The sequence below is a fragment of the Haliaeetus albicilla genome, chromosome 12 (genome assembly GCF_947461875.1).
Source record: "Haliaeetus albicilla chromosome 12, bHalAlb1.1, whole genome shotgun sequence".
NCBI lineage: Eukaryota > Metazoa > Chordata > Aves > Accipitriformes > Accipitridae > Haliaeetus > Haliaeetus albicilla.
Genome location: NC_091494.1, coordinates 23,326,269 through 23,344,833, shown reverse-complemented (window position 1 = coordinate 23,344,833; position 18,565 = coordinate 23,326,269). Strand labels below are relative to the sequence as shown.

Sequence of the window (18,565 nt, the reverse complement as noted above, 5' to 3'; positions counted from 1 at the left end):
GCCATTTGGGTTTTAAGCAAAGACTTATCACAGTGCAAAACCCCTCATTTTTATCCCTTAGCTGAGGGCTTCTTTTTCCCTTTTCCAGGGTGTCATTAAAAATCTGATGCCAAGAGCTGGGACTTGGCAGGGTTTGCGATATAATTTGCAATCTGCAGTGTTTGCTGGCTAGCCCCCACCTGCCCCCCTCTTTTTTTTTTTTCTTCTTTTTTTTTTTTTTTTTTTTAAACCAGCCTGCCTGCTAGAGTCAATAGGGGGCATCCCTCATCTGTCTAAAAGAAAAATAGCAGCATACTAATTAGAATTCTATTTGCCAGAAGCCTCGGAGTTGCTGTGCTTATAGATTTCAAGCTTCTTTTGTTTGAATTAAATTGCCAACTTTTCCCCCCCTCCTCCCTTTCCTTCTTTGCACTAGGCATGAGAGAGCGGGTGCCTTATTTGATTGAAAGAGGGGGTAGGGGGATGGGGAGGAGGAAAGCCTTAGCTATGGAAATGCTGAGGAAATGTCAGGGTTGTGTTTAAAAATGCCTGGTATGCTTTTCAGTGCCTGACTCCTGTCTTTCTCGCAGGGCTGTGGAGGGGAGGAAAGGGGGCCTGGCATTAAGCTCAGGCACTCTGCCCCTTCTCCCTGACACTGAAATTCTGGGGGAGAGCTGACATGCTTTTCCCCCAGCTCAAAGCCAGATGGTTCAAGCTTGGATAAAACCTTGGGATGAGATCACAAAGCTTGTTCATAACAGAACACACAACATCTCTGTTTTCCTGTTAATACCTCCTTTTGTACGCGTCGTGTGGGGTGAGGGAGGGGCCAGGGGATATGTCATAAATCCAAAGGAAAATGTCACATTTAACATTAACTTGTTTTCATAACCCTGTGAAAGAATTCAAGCTTTCCCCATTAAAATGTCATAATTAACCGTTGAGAAGTTTTATTACAAATAATTTTTTAATTTCACGAATAACTGAGCAAAATGAACATCCAAAAGTTTTTCACTGCCCTTAAGTGTCTGAATATATACATATGTAATTTATTTTTACATGCAAAGAAGAGTTTCACAGAGCAAGCTTCAAGCACAGCCACATTTATGCAACTTCCTAAGTTTAGGTGACCAAATAATATTAAGACTGAGCTTACTTTCCATCGCCACAAATTATGCCCATGCACAATACAGCCATTGACTCCAGCCATTCACAGTCAAGTCTCATGCACTGATTCACAACCAGGGATAAGCGAATCATGGGGACAGAATAATGCATTCCATGATCTTCATATTCCTCATAATGATGGAATGCTTGCAAAGGAATAAGAATTCTTTTCAAATGCATTAATCAGTCAAATTTACTTGACATTTTCATGGATTTGCTTTCTCCTTACAAATTCTTAACAGAGCTCACCTATAGCTGTGATGGGAGCTCTCGGATGGCACTGCTCTTCCCTACCCGAATAAGATTATATCCCTTATTTGACTTCTGGCATAAATACTACATAAATACTTACTATACAGCATGTTTAGAATTCTTGTATGCATCAGCTTAAAGCTTTCTTTCCATACTGTTCATTCATCCTAGTGCAATTTTGTTTCATAAATGTCCACAAAAGGGCAACATATTTTGGATAGTATGAACATGGGAAAAGGAAATTAAGGCCAATTCCAAGTTTGCCTTTTTTGTCTGACGGTACTTAAAAATAGTAATTGGTAAAGCCAAGTTCTATTCCTGAAAATTTTGACCCTTAAATTTGGTGTAAAAATAATACTGAAATATGCCATCCTGTTTGACATAAATATTGTTGTAATTCATCTTTTAAACCGTGAAACCTTGAAAAATTCATGATATTCTAATTTTTTGACAGAATTCAGGCTCATGCCTGAAATACTACCTTTTCCTTTAAAAAAATTACATAGGCTTTATCATAGCATATTTGATTTTGGCTTAGTAGATGCTGTGATTATTTTTGCACAGTCCTTCAAAATAAATTTCCCCGAAAAACACAGCTAACCATTGCATTTTTATGTATTCATTAAAGATAAGATCTTAAAGGAAAGAGGGAAAATAGGGACATTAGAAACTCTTACATATACTCCTCGGTGCTATTATATTTTAATTAGCACAGTTTGCAGGCTGTAACCTTTCCTAGGCCTACATGATGCATGAATATTTTATTTGCATTACTATAAAGGAAAAATAATTTGATTATCATTCATACTATTTACGATTACATGTTTCTAGACACGCACATAGTCTCTATTTATAGCAGACTTTAACATTCTTAAATAGCATAGAGTGCTGACAAGCAAAGTATTGATGTTTACAGTATCATGCAAACCCCGAAGCCAACCATGTTCACATCCCTTTGAATTACTTTTCCAATTCAAAGCCTCTAAGAACCCAGACCTCCTTTATCTCTTCTCGTTATAAAAAGTGGCAGGAGGCAGAGTGGCAGAATGACCCACAAGATGGCACCTGTCACCAGTGGGATTTCTTCTGCCTTCTGCAGGCCAAATTTTGTTTGAACTCACTATAGCCTCTGTCATATCCTCATTTTCCCTTCCACTCTTGCCTCTCCTTCTTAATCCCCTTCGTGCAGGCTCAGGCTCTGTTTACCCAGCTTCTGAAACCTTTTTTCTGCAAGAAGCCAAAGTAAAACTTTATTGAAAGAGGGGCTCAGGATTAAGAGGCAAACCCCATACAGGAGGAAGCCAGCTACACCACCTGCCACTTTTGCCTGGCTTCGCTTAAAGACAGTTTCTCCTACACGCGATTACCAGGCTCATTCTTATAGATGTGCATCTGAAATACATGATTACTTTAGGTCTCAAAGGTGAGGGAGTTGATTAGCTCTCTAATGAAGCCTTTTGTTATTACTTACAGACAAAGTACATCACACAGATAGAACATACCATAAGACTGCTTCCTTACACCAGGCCAGACATATTTTAACTGGTAAGATCATCTAGAGCAATGAGGTGAAACAGTTTCTATAAATACAGAATCAGTGGAATTTTTAAAAAACAGATTAAAGGCAGTGGCAGAAAACAACAAGCAAGCACCATAAGACCATTAGGCCTAAAGTTCCAAAGATGAAACTGATAATTCATCTGCTACACAAGTCATTTTCTACTTTGCCCAAAATTACATAGGGGAACATTTACTAGTTGCCTCATACAGAGTTATAGTAAGTCTATAAAGATGATGTTGATGAACAACCCTCTTATCTTTGACTACACAAAGGGCCAAACCCAAACGCTCTTACAGAGACGCAGCATCCACAGAAAAAGCTTCAAGCTGCAGGTCACTCCGTCACTTAATTTCACCAACTGCAGAGAATTGTTCTTCCACACAAAAGGATTCAGCAGATCATTGGGACCTACACACAGCCTGGAGAACCAAGCAGCTCTTCTCTTGGGCCATGCACCCAGTCTTGGCCATTGCTGCTACTCTACCTCCACCTCCAGCTTTGAAGACTTGCATGCCCCCAGGTTTTCCTGTACCTTGTTGTGCCTGAGCACACCACACTGGGCTGTTGTTTTCTTCCATTAACGTCTTTGTGGCTTGAAAAGGGAAAATATGTTACACCCTATTCCTAATTGTCCTCATTCTTCCTTCTATCAACTTCAAAAATGCACCTAATTACCCCAAAGCATAAATAGGGTCTTTAAGTAGCCACCAGTAAGGACAGGAGGGAAGAACGGTTCCAAGTTTCCCTTTTTCCTAGTGAAATTGGGCACAAGCCTTGAGTCTTAGCTAGGGAAACATAAGTCATTAAGAATCTCATAGTTTCACCAAACCTAGTTAAGAAACTCTTGTTTATGTATTATTTTATACCAAGTCAAAATTATTAAAACCAATGCGGTTACATTTAGACAGAGGTTAATCATAGTGTTAAAACCAGCTATTACTATTCTGAAAACTTTAAAATATTAACATCACCCCAATGATTAAGGATATCCTTTCAATAACTGTCCACGATTAACACAAACAGCAGACTGCATTTCTGTAGCCCATATAAGTTGCTTTTGCTCCAAACATCAGCAGTAATTCTCACCTCTCATGCAAAACAATCATGCCGTAAACATGTATTTTACTGAAATTCATCAAATCCTGGAAATCAGTACAGATCCCAAGAAGCCAGCTTCATTCTGGTGTTCCCTTCATAAGCAACTGAGGAATAATCTAGGGGTGTTTGTAAAGAAACCAACAATAGCCTCCCTTTGAATTAGAAAATGTGGATTCATAAAACTAAAGTGGGTTTATGAATCATGCCAATTTGCCTTAAGTTTTGGGGGAGGGGCGATTTGTTTTGACCTTTTTGATTTTTCATTTTGAAATTACTTTTATTTCAGTTTTTTTTCTGGTAGATTATGAAACCAAGCAAGTCCAGCCCAGAATGGACCATTTTAATCAATCTGAAAGGCAGCTTTTTTGAGAATTTTCCTCTGCCAAGAATTTGAAAATGTCACATTTCATTCCAGTATGAACAGAAGCCAGATTTTGAACTCTACAAATCCTTTGCGAAACAAAATTTCTGTCTTTTCACAACTCCAAAATTAATTTTCCTCAAAGACTGCAGGGTGGCTTAAGATAGTGGTCAGCAATTACAGATAACACATGGGTGGATTTTAATAGCATTAGCCTGGTAGAGGCAAGGCCAGGATCACAGAGTCGGAGCATCTTGAGGGAAGACTGTGAGAAGCACCAGCTCTCCCAGCTCCTGGCTCTCAGTGAATCCCAAGCTCAGGCAAGCTGGGCTCCAGTGCCTCACTTCAAAGCAAGATATAGACGCTGAAGTGAACGCCAGCATTTCCTAGCTCCCACTGAGTTTCTATCAATACTCTTAAACTTTAAAAAAGAAAAATACAATCTGGCATAACAGGCTTAGAATACTGCTGACTACTGCTACAAGAAACTCTCTACAACTGGAACCTATATAGGGATATAAATCCAAGAGCTGACCTGTAGCTTTCCACCCAGCCAAGGAAGCTATTAAATTCTTGCTGATACAAGTTACTCTCCAGGAACATGGCACCATTTCCTGAAAAAGAAAAAAAAAAAATCTCCCAATGTCCCTATAAAGTGCAATTTCCTAAGGACTGTGATTTTGCCACAGAACTATTTAAGAAAACTTGGAAGTCACGAGGCCAGATCTGCATCAAATCACAACCCTATGGCATCAAGGCGTCATACTTTCTCTTGTGGCACTGCACAGAAATATCTCACCCTGCCATAGACCTTCTCTGGAATGATTCTGGCATAGGCAAGAGCAACACTCAGGTAGAAGCAACTTCACGAAGGCCACACAACCACTAAAAGTCCGGCATGTAAAAACCATGGCATCCCTTTTATACTGGATGTATTTCACAGCCATCCAACCAGACCCAAACACCATTCAGTCCTCAATGGACCAAAGCCATCCCACCATCTCCCACTGCACGCAGGACAGTCTCCTTCCTTTGCTCACCACGGGCGATGGGTCTGGCAGAGGGCTAGGCACAGAGCACGCTGCCTGGGCTTTGCAAAACTTGCCTGTACTTCACAAAAGCGCTCCAAAAGGAGTTTTAGTTTTGAAGCATTGTAATTAAACTCATCTACAGCTGGTGCAATAAAACAAGTAAGAGAAATTCTCTGTGTGTCAAGGACAGCTATCATTTGTGCTTTTTTATCACTACTGGTTCACAGCATTTGCTGCGTGAGCTCCACTGCTTCTGCTGCTTTTAACTACCATCCTGCTCACTTGGGAGTCATATTTAAGGTCAGCCAGTATGCATTAGTCCTACCCAGAGTAAAAATTTACTCCTTACACTGGAGATAACAGGCCTGTAAAACAACACATGAAGAAAAAAACCCATTCATTATTTATAAAAAAGCAAAACTACAGGGCTGTCTTTTCTTGCATTACACAAATCCAGTATGAAAACTCTAACCTGTATATTATTATAAAAGCTCTGTCCCCTGTAACATCTCTTTGTTTTTGTAATTATTTTAGGCTTTCCACTCAGGAGCAATAAAAAGAGCTTATATTTTCCCAGCAGTCAGATGAAATAACTTTGAAATCGTGCCTTGTAGTTTTCTTTAGTATAATTAATCTCAAGATGTCACTCCCCCCACCTGATATTATAGTCTCATTGGAGTGGATGGGGTGGGGGGAAGAAACAGTGAGGAGAAGAATATTTTGGTTTTCATCCCAGTTAAACAGTCTTTCTCCAAAACAAGATCATAAAAATCAAACAAAACCAGCAAGAGATAATCCTCCACCAACAAATTTATCAAGAGCGAATTTTCTGCAGGCTTGCTAAACTGTCATAAAGGGGAGGAGGTAGAGATCAAATATACTGTTGAGTAAGGAAACAGAGAGCACAAACTTTGTCCTCAGCTCGGGGACAATGATGCTCAAAGATTAACCCACCCTCTCAATTAACACCTCACATGAAAATCCCAGCAAGGTCATGGGATCTGTGCTGCAACTCGGTCAATCAGCATTGCCTGCCTCCATACAAACCAAGATCGAATGCAGAATTAACATTGGTCCCCCAAGCCCTCGCTCACAGACTCACGTCAGATTAAGCCCTTGCATGGAGGAGATATGAAAAGCATTTCTAATTAGGGTCTGAGGTTACTGGTTAAAATGCAGTCGAGCAGTCTACCAACCATTCTTCTCCCCCCCTTTTTTTTATAATTTTAATTAAACTCAGATACTATTTAATTCCTACCTGCATATATTTAGTACTACTTGAATGCAAACCTGATAAAGAATACTCCTGATCCCCACTTAGCTGCCACAAGCACTTATTAAAAGGAGGGTGACTGTCTTCAAGATCTTCCATGGGTCCCTTTGCAATAATTACTTTTTCTATCAAATGAAAAGCATAATATTTTTCTGTAAATAGATTTTTTTTTTCCCTTGTGAAACCTTGACTTCTCTACTCTTGTGACAAAATTATAATTATAACTTCAGTGTAGTGGTTAGTTACTGTCATTCCAGTCCAGGAGGAGGCTTTTTTCCATCTATGCTCTGCTCCTCTTATTCCATTGCTTATAGGATTCTTGAGACATACACTTGAGGACATTTTGCACCCCTTTATTCTTACAGAAGCATTGCTGTACATCTTGTATTTTAGGGAAGAGGAGGGAGAGGACTTAGGACTGGTCAGATCCTGTTAAATTATTTGTAATTCTAGGGCACTACACAACATTTCTGCCATTGTGTGATTAGCAATCTAGATCTCTCCATAACAATTTTTAATATCTACCATGACCCTGGAAGCCTAATGCTACATCTACAGCATACTAAAGCCTTGTGACTCCAAATTATAGCTCTGAATAATTCAGGAATTGTAGCAGTAGCTCAGTACTTATTAAAGCATTGGGAAAACTTTGGGATTCTCATATCTACAGGCTCTTCATTATTATTCTGATTATAAAGATGTTTTAATATATGCTGTTGCTATTCTTACACATTACCACAATACCATTTGTGAGGAATCAATAAATGATCCAAGTAAACTCCTGTATTAAGCAGCTATACCTCAGAGTATCAAAGGATGCCATTTCCTTTTTTTCAGGGAAGACGGGAATTATGTAATAATCTTTAAATTAAATTTTAAAATCCCAAATTATGCCTTAAACATCATAATAAAAATCTGCTACCAAACTTATTTAAGCAAAACAAAGTCATGTACATATAGAACATCTCAGGTTTTTCCACAAAACACTAACACAAATAGGGACAAAATTAATGTAAGTCCAACTAGTTTAATAACATATTAAACACATTCTGTCTGTGCTAATCCTGAGTAAGCGGCTATAATAAGCCTTAGTGACAAGGAGGATCTAATGAAGAGCTGAATTTTTCATAGAGGTTTTATTAGGTTCATCAGCCTCCTCCAAAGTCCAGGCCTTCAGTCATGCCAGCTCTGAAATCTGGAAACGATTATCTTCAAGTTACTGAGAATGAACACCTCATTTCTATAAGGAAAATTCCATTTGATGACAAAACTTGTTCATGTCCTAAACTTTGAAACCCTGCCACTGGATGTCATACCTGAGTAGCTTCGGGTAAATGTAAAAATTATTTTAAAAGTCTCAATAATAATAATGAAAAAATCCACAAAGCATTTTTTGTCCGAGAGTAATCTATAGCAGAGAAAGCATCCAAAATAGCATTTTGGCAAAGTTTATTAATCAGCTGCTTTCCCAATCTGTTGAAGGAGTTTCGTTACTTTCTGGATAGTCAGGCACTTACACTTTTATTGACTGTCCTCATTTGACTACCCTACATTGACTGTGTTGACTATGACTCTGTTAATGGTTTACCAGAGGAGATATCCCACGCTATTAAAAGGAGTGCTCTAGATTCATTTACAATTCAAAGCATCCTCTCCCCCAAACCTTGTAAAATATCAGATGTGTTGAGGGGGAACATAGCCATAGCCTGTCTCACTAAATAAAGCCAGTAAAGTGGGTCAAACCAAAAAGAAATCCTAGTGCGGCCACTGCTTATGCTATCAGGTTTAAAGCAGGTGATAAGGTTTTATTTACAACCACACTCATAATATCTGGTGTGAAGCAGATGATAAGGTTTTATTATTGCTGTCTACTTCTGAAAGAAATTACTTGCCATGTGTGCAAAGCTGTACATTAGAGGAGATTCAGGTTGAGTAGGGAACATGACTATTCAGGAGGAGGACAACAAAAAGTTCCACCATATTATACCTTTACAGATGTTAATGGGTAGGTGGTGAAAGCTGGCTGCCTGAATGCCATCTTCATGGAAAAATAGATACTGGGCTTTGATGTGTGGGTGCCTCAGTGCTCTGCAGCACAGCGAGAATGGGATCACATCCCCCCAGATTTTGCTCAGTCACCAGGATATGAGAAGTTTAACCTGGAATCAATGCTAGGGTGGCATGCATGCACACACAGGGTTGAAGGTAAGCCTGGGGTCTTTATTTTTCCCTTAATTCCAATTTATGAATTAAGCAAGTGAAAATGCCTGATTTGTACAGCCACCAACTGCTCCCAGGCAAATGATACGTTCACTCCTTTCATACCACATTGGTGGAACAAGCTTCTCAACATTGACAGGAATTGTAGAGAACTCTTTTGTCCATCCAACCGAGTTTTATATTTAGAAAACATCTTCCCCCATCCCCCACAGATATAACCAGGTTCAGTGGTTGGGGGGGCAGGGGGCAGTGGTTTTATTTCTTTTTTAAACTGAAGTTTAGTAACTTTATTACTTAATTATCCTTTAAGCTTCAGAAGGTGTGGAGGTGTTCTGGGATAAACGTACTTTAAAGGTTCTTTAAGAAAAATACTTTAAAAAAACTGACTGGAAGCCTTTTTTTATCTCCTACTGTTGATTCTGGAAACTATTTCTTCTGATACTGTTTTAATGCAATGGTAAAAAAAAATACCGAAAATTTTGCAAAAACACTTTTAAAAATAGGAAAAATGCATTCTTGTCCTTTCCCATAGTGAAAAGGAGGCAATGACTATCCTCAGCTCCAGAGATTTTCTGTTCCTGAAAGATGCCAAGAAATCCACTGAATGTTACAAAGGAAGGCAACAGGAGCAGACAGCATAACCAGCATCTTGGAGAACTCCTCAAAATCCTTCAGGATTAAGGATACAGGCATCATACTGGGGTCTGTGTTTTACTTCTAAAGCATTTACTTTTAGAGTAGGTATGTCCTGATCTGAAACAACCTGAAACAGCTTATTACAGAAAAATTATGACACAATTTTCAAATAATGGCAACAAACAATCCTGCAACTCTGTTACAGACAGGTAAGGAATAAATGGACAATTAACCACCATGGAAACAAGAAAATAAACTCCAGACAAAAGATTTCAATCTTAAATGCACCATCATTTTTAACAAAATGTGCTGTGTCACTATTATTTATCTTCAAATTACACCTGCCCCTTGCTTATACTAATTCAGTTTAGCATGCAAAAGCACTACTTGCCCCTATGTACATTAGAAGGCCTCCTGTTTATGTTAACAGAAAAAACTTGTGCCTAAAAGGAAAAAAACTTTAGAATACATTGTTTTCTAAAGCTCATCTCTCCCATTCGGCTAACTAGTATTCTTGTCATTTAATCTACTCAGGTAAAAATAACCATTAAATATCACCTAAGTATCACTTAAATTCTATTTTGGGGATTTATGACTAGGATTAGCTTTGTGTGTCACCACTTAGTACAGGGTTGAATGACAGAAATTCACTTAACTACAGTTTGAATCCCATTTCTTCCCTACCTCTGGATTCATATACATTTTTCTTTGTAACATATATTGATCTTGGAAACCCAAAGCCACTTTTTAACACTTTATTAAACACAATATATACAAGGTAACATACTGAAAGTATAATAATGAGGCCAATGGTAATATAATAATGATAGTCGAAGCTCTATCAAATATGTAATTAATATTTTAATTATATATCTCATAACTGCACCCCACTGTGAAAAATAACCTGGTCTAGTAATTTTCATGGACGATGACAAGATTACTATTACTAATGGTCTGAGGTACAAGTGTTTATTTTTAACATTATTAACGGTACTAATTATGATGAATATGATTATTTAGAGTCATTATGTGGTAGAAGAGTTTGATGATCCACTCAGGTGCCTAGAATTTAACATTCTCCATCTACCATCTATGGAAATTAATGACATAGCTTAACTCTATTGTTATTGTACTTACTGACATGAAAATTACTTTTAAAGAAGAAAAAAGCAGAAGAGATTATTGAAGTGTGCTGCCCATTTCTTTATTAACCTACAAACATTCATGTTTGCAAATCAGTAAGAAAGCCTGATAATAAGACATTACACACTGGAAAAAATGAAACAGTGACTTTTACAGACAGAGGGACAGGTCTCACAAGCACTTCTCCACATAGAAGTATTATTTTCTTTATTGTAGGTCTTGGTCAGAGCTCTTGGGCTAGGTACTAGGTATATACAGGTATCCAAAAACGCTTACACAGGCATGACAGACAAAGGAGTATTTTGTAATGCCCATTTTACAGATGGGAGGCTTACACCGCAAAAATCTAAGGGGCCCAAGACTATATAGTTTATACCACTCAGAGCTACTTCTGGCATAGCTGCGAGCATGGCATGCCTTACCTCCCTTCCCAGTCTGTCCACCTAAGCATCTTCATAGCTATTTCATATGTGGTGACATGACTGTTTGTCATGGTTTAATCCCAGCCAGCAACTAAGCACCACGCAGCTTCTCACTCACTCCCCCCCACCCAGTGGGATGGGGGAGAAAATCGGGAAAAGAAGCAAAACTCGTGGGTTGAGATAAGAATGGTTTAATAGAACAGAAAAGACGAAACTAATAACCATAATGATAACACTAATAAAATGACAACAGGAATAATAAAAGGATTGGAATGTACAAATGATGCGCAGTGCAATTGCTCACCACCTGCTAATTGACACCCAGTTAGTCCCTGAGCGGCGATCCCCTGCCCCCACTCCCCCCAGTTTATCTACTAGATGTGGCATCCCATGGTATGGAATACACCGTTGGCCAGTTTGGGTCAGCTGCCCTGGCTGTGTCCTGTGCCAACTTCTTGTGCCCCTCCAGCTTTCTCACCGGCTGGGGATGAGAAGCTGAAAAATCCTTGACTTTAGACTAAACACTACTTAGCAACAACTGAAAACATCAGTGTTATCAACATTCTTCACATACTGAACTCAAAACATAGCACCGTACCAGGTACTAGGAAGACAATTAACTCTGTCCCAGCTGAAACCAGGACACTGTTGTATGTGGGCAGACAAGGTGCCACATGAGCTCAAAGCCATGCTGCAACTGTGCTTGCAGACTCACAGGTAGGGAAGCCTTGTTTGGTGGGCAAACTTAGGCTTGTTATCAGCAGAAAGTGCTGATAGAGACACAAAGGCTGCTGTAGGGATAGGCACAGAACACACATTTCCTAAAACCAGAGCCACAGCCTCAGCACGAGGCCACCACAACGGTTGCTTTCACTAGAATCAATATGCTATCCACATATCCTCAGCTTGGCCTCACAGGTCTCAACCAAATACTGTCTCTATGAGGAAAATGTATGTATAATTTCACTATCGATTTTGAAGCAAGTCGATGCTTAACCCTTTGCAGGACTCTCAGCCCTGCAAAACAGCTCCTACAGATCCCATGGATTGCTTACACTTTAACTGCCCATTGACCATAAACAATTGTTACTTCTGCAGCGAGATTCCTCGTGGCATGCAGAAGAGAGGGTAGAGTCATTAACTAGTTAAATCTGATAAATACAGACTCTCAAAAAAGGAAAGAAGAAAATGGACCATTCTCACTTTGTAATGCATTTCCATCAGTGACTGGCACACTATTAAGATTGGGATCAAAGGGGGTGGGATGCTGGTGTCTTTGGATTTGGGCCTTTCACGTTGTCTGATTGATGGAACTGAAAGGCTTCTGCTTGTAAAGCAGTCACCCCAAACAGCTGTCTCTTGCTCCTGTCCTCCTCTCCATTGCAGCATATGCAGTTCAGATTTCATTTATCAGCCCTTTGAATAGCAACACTCTTACAGTGGAAGTAAAGCCTTGCATTAAAGAGGATGCTTAGCAATTTGCATGCATGCACTGTATTGCTAAGTGTCGTATGGCGTTAGTTGCCAAAGGACATGCAGCAATGTGTATCTCCTATCTCCCCCACTTTTCTGGTTTCTTAAATTATCAGTGTTTTACTTCCCTTTCATGTTCAAAGCATAGCAAATTTATTTGATATATTCTGAATGCTGAAGCATGCCAATGACATCAATCAAACTACAGAACACTGGGAAAGCTGCTATAGAGTAATCAGAATTGGCCATAAGCTATAAATATCTACTGTCTCATGATTCTCTTGGCTGCTACACAAACTTTGATCATTAGCACTGATCAAAGATCATGAGGGATAAAATGGTATTATGATATAATGGCATGTATGCTACAGCTGATACTAAGGGCTATAGATGACCTATGCTTGACTATATCATCTTTCTCTACACACCAGAAACATTCATTAAAATGGCAGGCTTCTTTTTGCTGTACCTTAGAGGATATGTAACAGAAAACTGTACTACAATCAGAATTGGCATAACTATTCATGACCAGCCTGAGTGTTTTGTATTTGTATTCTCTGCAACATACCTCCTTATAACACTGCACAGGTGACTCACACAGTATCTAATTATGCCTGAGAGGTCACAAAACACAACTAATGACTTACTGTTTTCTTGCTTTTAGATGGATCAGATGTTTCCTCTCTAATAGCAGGACATACCAAGCACTTCACAGGTAAATCTTGCATAGTAGATTTATGCAAGTTAGGCTTCACATTGTAATCTAATCATTATTTGTATGAGGATGGTGTCTTAGTGAACATAATTTTTACACTTTTTCAAAACACGCCCCATGCTCAAAGTAAAATAATATAGACTATGAGCTCGCTTCCCTTGCCTGCCAGTACATCTCCCCATTCCATACTCTAAATTAAGTATTTAAATACCTTACCAGAGCTCCAAAGCTTTCAGATAACCAAAGTAGTATCCAACCTCACAGCTGACAAATAAAATGACATAGAATTGCTTTGTACAAAAGAAATTAAATGAATACAGCCTTACTCATTAACTTATGAGTAATTTTCCTAGGAAATACACACAGAAAAAAAAAAGAACTGTTTAAAGTTCTCTTAATCTTTTACTTCTTCCAGGAAAATTAGAACATCTTTCTTTTCATTTCAGAGTTAACTTACCCAGTCAGGGACAAGAATGCCATATGACTTGTATGGCCGTAAGCATTTCAGAGCTCTTATCAATAGAATCTACATAGGTAATTTGTACAGTTAAAATGAAAAGTAATGGATACACACACAGAGGCAAAATTACACCTGAACAACAAATCAAAGTGCATCTTTCAAACAGAAGAAAGGCTACAGTTTTCTCAAATGTGTTATTCAGCATGTTCTCATTCTGCTTTGTTAAATATTGCACACTTTCTTAAGCCTGTAGCTCCAATACTTCCAAAAAGTAACTTACTAATAGGCAGGTGATTACAGTTATCCCCAGTTTACACATCAGGAAAAAAAGACAGAAAAGAGGTCATCTGTCCAAAGTCTTATAGAAAGGCTGAAAAACATCCACAAGAATCAAGCCCACCTCTCTTGGGTCCCAGCCATGTAATTTAAACATAAGATATTTCTTCAGCTGAGTTGGGAAGGGAAATCAACGAGCAGGTGAACCCGTATTCTCATCAACTGGTTCTGTGTAACCATGTTCTCCCACTTGCCTGGAGTTTCTTGAATTAATAGAGAAAATAATTCATATCAGTTCTTTTGGTGACATATTTAAAACAGCTGTTTCATATACAGGCTTCCCACTCCAGGTCAGAACAAATTGTCCTCAAAAGCAACACAGTTAAATTGAGTGGAACAAGCATCCACCAACTTCCAAGGTACATAATATATATTATATACTTTTCTTACTTGGCACCAATTTGACAACCTCAGTGTGAGAGGACAGAGTGAAAAATATGTTTTAAGCACTCAGCAACAAAGAGGGACAGCATTCATTATGTACAGTCCTTTAACAGATTGCCCGGATTGTGGAGGCCCTTAAGCAGACTTGAAATTTAGTCTCCCTGCTGCAGTTTTAGTTACCACATGTACCATTACGATGTAGCTACTATTACAATATAGACTACTATATAGTCCAGAGTTTCCCACATAGAGCTTTTACATATTCCATGTTGCTTATCACATAAAACTTGCTCTAGTTCTTTGTGGATCTACAAGGCAAGAAGCCAAACTCCACTCCACATGTGTGAATCCAAAGAAGGAAAGGGCTAAAGATCAGTATTTATCTCAATATTGCCAGACTGTGGGGTATCAGCCACTTTGAACCTATCACAGACTCTCACATGAGGTCTCATAGCACCTATCAGTTCTGCCTTGGTGAAAAATTCTGTGAAAGAATGTGTTCAAAAAAGCGATGGAGAATCACGCGGCCTTCATGCAATGCAAAGGTGAATTCCGCAGTATTACATCATTCCTACAGGTATGACCCAAAATGGTTCAACATGCCATTTCTAATTTACATCTGTGTAAAGGAGAACAGCTTCTGGCTCCTGGGGAAACATCTTATTTTATTGTGCCTTTGATTCTTAAAAGTGTTCTTTTTTTGCCCATTTTGAGAGGAGGAGACTATTTTGTGCTGTTTCTTCTCCCCCCACTGATTACTGATTTGTGAGTTAAGCCTTCAGATTTCCTTATCTCACCTAAAAACAAAATAAAAGTCAGAAGTGTAATTTGACTTTTACTTTAGGTCACTCTCAGGGTCACTCTGGCAGCAGTCTGATAAAATAAACAGCACAAACCAACAGGAAAAACCTGAATTACAGAGCCCATTCCAGTGCCTACCAATGTCAATAGATGTCTGCACTGGTTACAGTGGGCATTTGATCAGGCTCAGGAGGAGATAATTTGGCACTCAAAACCACTTTACCTCTTTTTTTTCTAATTGCCATTATCTCAATCTCACTAGCATAGTCCAATTTTGGGCTTACATTACCCATCATGTTGTCAAAGACAATAATCATGATGCTGTTATAGTGCCTTGATTATATCCCTGTGGTTTTTACCCAGTGGACTGGCTCCTGTGTTGGAAGAAATTAGCATTTCCCACTGACTTGCTGGTATGACTTTCTTTTAAAGCCTTTCCTCCCACCACCATTGTTAAGCCTAACAGTACATTCATTAAAAAACCCCAAAACAACAGTCCTTCTGTTTGAATGACAGATAATGCCAATATTTTCTTATATATATTTCAAGTATACTTAACTTTGCAAAATAAGTTTCAGTTTCCCAACCCAGATTCACTTGTGCCAAAGTGCAGGTGCATAGGTCCATAGGATGAATATATCCTTTTGAAACATACTTTTTATCCAGTGATACACTGAGACCGTGCGTGTATTGTTACACACATACACCTATATCTACCTAAACCCAGAGACAGAAACATGTCAAAGACACTTGTGTCAGTCTGGGGCTAGCGGATGCCAGCTAGTCAGTCCCAGAGAAAAGTACGCATATACAAACAAATATCACATCAACTTCTCCCCAAGATTTCATCACTTTGCCCTTAGTCAGAGGAAGGGATTATCCACAAGGATTAGAAAAATCACTACTTCCTAAAGATGCCATCTAAATCTTTACTGGATGCCCAAATAGAGAAGAGAACCAAATGATATCAGCTGTGATAAAAAGATTCCTACATTTGAAGCTTAAGAGGAAATCTGTGTCAATTTATTTTTCTAAGCAAAAGTTCTACGGTAAACCTGGAAGTATACTGTGAGCCTAATTACATTAACTTTTCTTAGGCAATCATTTTAAATTACTCTGAAGAGAAACACCTATAAATGCAAACCTTCAGGAGTCATCTAAGTTTGAAAATTGTCTTCTCATTGGCCAAACAGGAAAAATGACTGATTACATTTTCACAAATTTTGTCCCTCATTTTTTAAACCAAACACCAGACTTGTAAAAGTGTTTCTAAGGTAAAGCACAGTTTCATTATTTTGTTCCATATATATATATATATGCAATGAACATTCTGACTGCTTCACTTACCTCTTTTGTAGGCCACATTATGGGATAATCTTTTCCAAATGCTTATCTTTTTCTTTTCTCCAAATTAATTCAATATAATCTTAGAATTTTACCCTCTGCAAAGCAAACACCATTCCACAATGGATGTTGTGGTCTACTGATATCTTTGTACCTCTCCTAGATTTTCATGAGTTATACGCTAACAGCCTTCTGCCTCTCCCTTTGCTAACTAGGGATTAAAAACATTACTCTGGTTACCCTCACCAGTCTAAATCCCCAAACAGCCCAGAAACTATCTGCATTCACCCTTTGATTACATTACATCCTCAACATCTGCCTAAGTATTAAAACCACACTCAACATCATATGTGGTTTTCCAACCATCTTTTGTAATAACACTAGCCCTTGATACCTAAGTACATTAAAACTGCCTTTCTTCTCTCCTGTCCTAATAATTAGCCTATACACGAACTACTTGGAATGATCTCTTGCAATCAGGCTCACACTGCTCACCTATGCAGAAAGTTTCAAATACTGAGACAGTATTATTTTACTGAAAATAAACTATAATGACCATAGCAGCAAAGAAGAGATTTGTTCTTCTTTCATTCTTTTCCCTCAAAGAAAAAAAATCTTGGCAGTAGGATTTTGAAAATAAACTCTACAGTCAGCTTTTTTCCATTTTCAACAGTTAGGGGCAAAGTTAAATAGCACTAATGGATTCCATTTATTTCAGATAGATCAAAGAAAGAAAGAAAATGTATCATCAAGCAAAGTTTTCAAAGCACGTGCTCACACACACTCCTGTTTTTCTAGGGGGCTTTTTAATGGAAATTACTGTCATTTAGTTCATAGATTATCTTGATTGAACAGGAGAGCAAGCATCATTTGGTGCAGTGCAACACAGGTCGTGCATGACCTTGGGTTTTCTGAACATGCTTAGCCCGTGAACATGCTTAGTTTCAAGTTCATAGTATAAAGGTATTGACAGCTCTAGTGGATCCAGCTCTGGTGGTTCCGGAAGCAGCTGCCTCTGCCAGAGCTGCCCCAAGAGAAAGGCAGAAAACAAGTCCACATCTGCACTACTTATGGCAATGAAGGTGGCTTTCAAGCAAGCAGGAGATTTTGTGCTAAATCAGTTAATTATCAGGTATTCACTGCAGTCCTCCAACTTTACTACACAGTCAGTAACTTCTGGTAGAGGAATTAGGTGGACAGCAGCTCCTTACACCATTGCAGCAAGCCTTGCCAGAAGTTACTTATCAGCACCTAAGTCACTGCTCTGCATTAGTCTTAGAGTAATAACTCAGGAGGGATAATGGAAAGACAACTAAGCATCTGTTTGAATGCTTATTGAAACCCTGGTATTTACCTAGACTATGAAGCACAGCAAAATATGTTCCTACTTCTTTTCTACCAGCCAATATTATCAGTTATTGTCACTTTTAAATATTTTTCCAGCCCTTAAAACACCTCCCTCAGGGCAAGGATGCTGGCCTTAGGCTAGCCAGTGAACATACTGAAAATAAGCCTTGGCAAACAGTTTTGACACATATTTTGGGCTGCACATTTTGTTGATAATGTGCAGACACAATTAGTATTACATGATATTTTTATTAAAACCAATTGTGCATATGTTAAAGGGATTAAAAACCGGGTGATGGCTCTCAATATGTTGTTAATAGGAAATCAGTCAAAAAAACAGCATTTCTGTGAAGATGTGCCTTACACAGTCTGTCTTCATCCACTGCTGCAGAATGTACACATCAACAAACCAGAAGGAAATAGAACAGGGCTATATTCAGAAATTTTCAAGAGCAGGTAAGAGTCATGGAAGATCACCAGCTGTGACTAAAATTTGCTCGTAACTCTTGGGGTATAAACAGGGATAGAAAGAAAGGTAAGGAGGGAGAACTAGCAATACATG

General features: G+C 38.7%; 1 long non-coding RNA gene across 3 annotated transcripts in view; it reads left to right on the top strand.

The window, feature by feature from the left end:
- The window catches only part of LOC138688069 (uncharacterized), a 65,818-nt gene that overhangs the window by 12,238 nt on the left and 35,015 nt on the right, over window positions 1-18,565 (top strand). For 2 of the 3 annotated variants that reach the window (XR_011327131.1, XR_011327130.1), the window contains one exon: window positions 9,475-10,755. This is a non-coding gene — a long non-coding RNA (uncharacterized lncRNA). Of the gene's footprint in view, window positions 1-9,474; window positions 10,756-13,280; window positions 13,332-18,565 lie in introns of those variants that run through there. The other variant, XR_011327132.1, reaches the window with a different exon arrangement.